Source organism: Schistocerca nitens, chromosome 7 (genome assembly GCF_023898315.1).
Source record: "Schistocerca nitens isolate TAMUIC-IGC-003100 chromosome 7, iqSchNite1.1, whole genome shotgun sequence".
NCBI lineage: Eukaryota > Metazoa > Arthropoda > Insecta > Orthoptera > Acrididae > Schistocerca > Schistocerca nitens.
In genome coordinates, this window is record NC_064620.1 from 310778825 (window position 1) to 310783824 (window position 5000).

Genomic DNA, 5000 nt, shown 5'->3' on the forward strand with positions numbered 1-5000 from the left:
TAGTTAGCAGGCTAGAGTCTCGTTCGTTATCGGAATTAACCAGACAAATCGCTCCACCAACTAAGAACGGCCATGCACCACCACCCACCGAATCAAGAAAGAGCTATCAATCTGTCAATCCTTCCGGTGTCCGGGCCTGGTGAGGTTTCCCGTGTTGAGTCAAATTAAGCCGCAGGCTCCACTCCTGGTGGTGCCCTTCCGTCAATTCCTTTAAGTTTCAGCTTTGCAACCATACTTCCCCCGGAACCCAAAAGCTTTGGTTTCCCGGAGGCTGCCCGCCGAGTCATCGGAGGAACTGCGGCGGATCGCTGGCTGGCATCGTTTATGGTTAGAACTAGGGCGGTATCTGATCGCCTTCGAACCTCTAACTTTCGTTCTTGATTAATGAAAACATACTTGGCAAATGCTTTCGCTTCTGTTCGTCTTGCGACGATCCAAGAATTTCACCTCTAACGTCGCAATACGAATGCCCCCGCCTGTCCCTATTAATCATTACCTCGGGTTCCGAAAACCAACAAAATAGAACCGAGGTCCTATTCCATTATTCCATGCACACAGTATTCAGGCGGGCTTGCCTGCTTTAAGCACTCTAATTTGTTCAAAGTAAACGTGCCGGCCCACCGAGACACTCAATAAAGAGCACCCTGGTAGGATTTCAACGGGGTCCGCCTCGGGACGCACGAGCACGCACGAGGCGGTCGCACGCCTTCGGCTCGCCCCACCGGCAGGACGTCCCACGATACATGCCAGTTAAACACCGACGGGCGGTGAACCAACAGCGTGGGACACAAATCCAACTACGAGCTTTTTAACCGCAACAACTTTAATATACGCTATTGGAGCTGGAATTACCGCGGCTGCTGGCACCAGACTTGCCCTCCAATAGATACACGTTAAAGGATTTAAAGTGTACTCATTCCGATTACGGGGCCTCGGATGAGTCCCGTATCGTTATTTTTCGTCACTACCTCCCCGTGCCGGGAGTGGGTAATTTGCGCGCCTGCTGCCTTCCTTGGATGTGGTAGCCGTTTCTCAGGCTCCCTCTCCGGAATCGAACCCTGATTCCCCGTTACCCGTTACAACCATGGTAGGCGCAGAACCTACCATCGACAGTTGATAAGGCAGACATTTGAAAGATGCGTCGCCGGTACGAGGACCGTGCGATCAGCCCAAAGTTATTCAGAGTCACCAAGGCAAACGGACCGGACGAGCCGACCGATTGGTTTTGATCTAATAAAAGCGTCCCTTCCATCTCTGGTCGGGACTCTGTTTGCATGTATTAGCTCTAGAATTACCACAGTTATCCAAGTAACGTGGGTACGATCTAAGGAACCATAACTGATTTAATGAGCCATTCGCGGTTTCACCTTAATGCGGCTTGTACTGAGACATGCATGGCTTAATCTTTGAGACAAGCATATGACTACTGGCAGGATCAACCAGGGAGCTGCGTCAACTAGAGCTGAGCAGCCGGCCGCCCGGGAGTGTGTCCCGGAGGCCCGCGCGAACACGCAAGCGTCCGCTCAATTATTCCGCAAACAGGAGGAGGCTGGGCTCCCCTGCACGATACACCTCGAAACCCTCTCAGGTCCCGGCGGCGCGCAGCGCCGTCCTAAGTACTTGGTCGGGTTCGAGAGAGGCGCAATCGCCCGGAGATAGGCGAGTAGACGCTTTCAGTGCGACCACCCGTGCTCCCAACTGAGCTTGCCGCTGCCGACAGAGGCCCGGGAGCGTGCTGTCGTGGTGTTGCCGGCGGGAGACAACACGCGGCCACAAACAGTGGCCGGGCAGCTCCAACGCCAGCGCCACAGAGGGGCAGAGCCCCACTTGGGTGCCAAAGCGAACTCTCCCAGCACAGCGCACGCGCCAACACATCCGCACAGCTGCGATACAAACCACCTGCGAGAACCGCGGGGGCGACCGAGCAGCAGACGGCGTCGCGGCGCCGAGTGCCGGGCGGCGGCGCATCCTCAACGCACACAGTCCTCAATCGGACCAGCACACTGCAGATGTCCACCGCGCTTCGCACCGGGCCCGCGAGGACCCACTTTGGCCGCACGGCGCCGCGCGTTGGGTGCGCCGGCGCGCAGCTGCGCCGCCTGCCGCGTCCGTCGGCCGGCGCGCCTGCCACTGGGCGCCCCCACCAGCCGGCTGTAGCGCGTGCGCCCACGCAGCGCGCGGCCAGCACGCCGGGCGCTCCCCCCTCACCGGCCGGGGACGGTCCCACCCAGCCACCGCCGCGTATCGCTTCATACCCACATGCCCACTCACGTTCGTGGGTATGACGGGTGTCGCTGAAGCAACCAGTTAATACCTGTACCGATTGTCGCAATCAATGATTCACCTCCAGCGTATACAACCGCGCAACAACGGATTTCCAGTTCATTTGCGTAACTTGGGCAGCAAACGTAGACGTCCATCTACATTTGCAAATTCAGTGGGTCTTGCATGCCTGGATGATATGCGTCACGACACGCCACATCAGCCCACATACATGCTGCGACGTATGCACGAGAGAACACGTGGAAGGTGGCCCGCGTACGTATGCGAATGCCATTGCACAGCTGCGAAGCTCATTGAACACGCAAACTCCCGCCTGACGAACTAGAGGCGACAGGGGAGCGATATAAGTCTTACAGCAGTACACATTACAGTGGATAGCGGGACCATGTGGAACGTACGCACCACTCGCTAGATGTTGTGAGGGTACGCACCGTAACATGAATCAATACGCAGGACACCAGAGAGTGCGAGCACTGACCTATGTTGAGAGGGTTGCGATTAGGCAACGCTACATGAATGTTTCAATTCATATAACAATTACAGGTTAGGTTAGGGCGCAACGTGCGTTAGGTTAGGGCGCAACGTGCGTTAGGTTAGGGCGCAACGTAGGTTAGGTTAGGGCCCAACGTAGGTTAGGTTAGGGCCCAACGTAGGTTAGGTTAGGGCCCAACGTAGGTTAGGTTAGGGCCCAACGTAGGTTAGGTTAGGGCCCAACGTAGGTTAGGGCCCAACGTAGGTTAGGTTAGGGCCCAACGTAGGTTAGGTTAGGGCCCAACGTAGGTTAGGTTAGGGCCCAACGTAGGTTAGGTTAGGGCCCAACGTAGGTTAGGTTAGGGCCCAACGTAGGTTAGGTTAGGGCCCAACGTAGGTTAGGTTAGGGCCCAACGTAGGTTAGGTTAGGGCCCAACGTAGGTTAGGTTAGGGCCCAACGTAGGTTAGGTTAGGGCCCAACGTAGGTTAGGTTAGGGCCCAACGTAGGTTAGGTTAGGGCCCAACGTAGGTTAGGTTAGGGCCCAACGTAGGTTAGGTTAGGGCCCAACGTAGGTTAGGTTAGGGCCCAACGTAGGTTAGGTTAGGGCCCAACGTAGGTTAGGTTAGGGCCCAACGTAGGTTAGGTTAGGGCCCAACGTAGGTTAGGTTAGGGCCCAACGTAGGTTAGGTTAGGGCGCAACGTAGGTTAGGTTAGGGCGCAACGTAGGTTAGGTTAGGGCGCAACGTAGGTTAGGTTAGGGCGCAACGTAGGTTAGGTTAGGGCGCAACGTAGGTTAGGTTAGGGCGCAACGTAGGTTAGGTTAAGGCGCAACGTAGGTTAGGTTAAGGCGCAACGTAGGTTAGGTTAAGGCGCAACGTAGGTTAGGTTAAGGCGCAACGTAGGTTAGGTTAAGGCGCAACGTAGGTTAGGTTAAGGCGCAACGTAGGTTAGGTTAAGGCGCAACGTAGGTTAGGTTAAGGCGCAACGTAGGTTAGGTTAAGGCGCAACGTAGGTTAGGTTAAGGCGCAACGTAGGTTAGGTTAAGGCGCAACGTAGGTTAGGTTAAGGCGCAACGTAGGTTAGGTTAAGGCGCAACATAGGTTAGGTTAAGGCGCAACATAGGTTAGGTTAAGGCGCAACATAGGTTAGGTTAAGGCGCAACATGGGATAGGTTAAGGGATGGTGTATGAGGGGGGGAGGGGACGAGGTTCGTTCATAGTGATGATGGTAAGTGGACGCCTGAGGCACCCTGAGATGTGTCACGTCAGGATGCACCTTTGGCTCAGGGGAGGTGGTGCGCCGGTTCCGTGGGTGTGGCAAGGGAGTGGCAGACCTGTGTCTTTCATTCCTGCCATTGCTTATATGCTGTGAGACACGCCAGTGTGGTGGTGTTGGCTGCACCCCTGTGTAGCACATGTGTGGGTGTTTGTGGCTTATCTGCGTAATGATGGTTGTTGGAAGAGTGAGATATTCTGTTTTTGGGGTGGACCTCCTGGTTTTGTTATCATAGTGTGAATGGTGTAATGTGGCGGAGAGGATGCACTGGATGTTGTTCCATGGTGGTGCTTAGATATTGTGTCTGTGTCTGTTACAGCCAGAGAGTAGTGTGTGATAGGGTGTCTGGGTGACGTGTAGTTCACATTGTGTGCACAGACTGTCAGCATGTATAGGGACAGTTGTATGTCGTATGTCATCTATATTCCGATGGCTCTGCATCTATTAGTTATCAGCGCCATGTATCAGTTTAATCTGGTTGCAGTCTCGTGGTGTTCTATCTCTGTACAGTAGTAGAGGTGCGACTGCACTACGTAGCTACCCCTTGCGGCAGCTTTCCCCGGTGTATGGCATATGATTATCAGCAATGAGTCGATTAGTGACAACTGGTCGTGTGACAACGTCACATGTCTGCGGGTGGGATACGCTACAACCTGCTTGTGGGTCAGGGCTCAGTAATGCTCTCCTCACACTGAGCGCTCGGACCGTCATTACCCGTCTGCGTGATATATTGCGGAGCGCTTTTAGCCATTGCCAGAGTCTTTGCGACTGCGAGTGCAACGCCCATGGGGACCGACATGGTTGGGGCGCTTCCTAGCTGATCGCTCAGCATCGGAATCCGTACTGTGAGCACGCAATCGCGCACAGACTTAGAGCATGTGTAGGGACAGCGGGAATTTCGCATCTTGGATAAAACGCTTCATGAAACGGATGATATAGGGGTGGATTGCAACTTACGACTGCGAGAAAA

The 5000-nt window shown here is 54.6% G+C and overlaps 1 non-coding gene across 1 annotated transcript in view; it reads right to left on the reverse strand.

The window, feature by feature from the left end:
• The window catches only part of LOC126197258 (small subunit ribosomal RNA), a 1909-nt gene extending 463 nt beyond the window's left edge, over positions 1–1446 (reverse strand). Inside the window, exon 1 of the ribosomal RNA XR_007539636.1 lies at positions 1–1446. This exon is cut by the window's left edge and continues 463 nt beyond it. This is a non-coding gene — a ribosomal RNA (small subunit ribosomal RNA).
• Positions 1447–5000: the final 3554 nt, after the last annotated feature.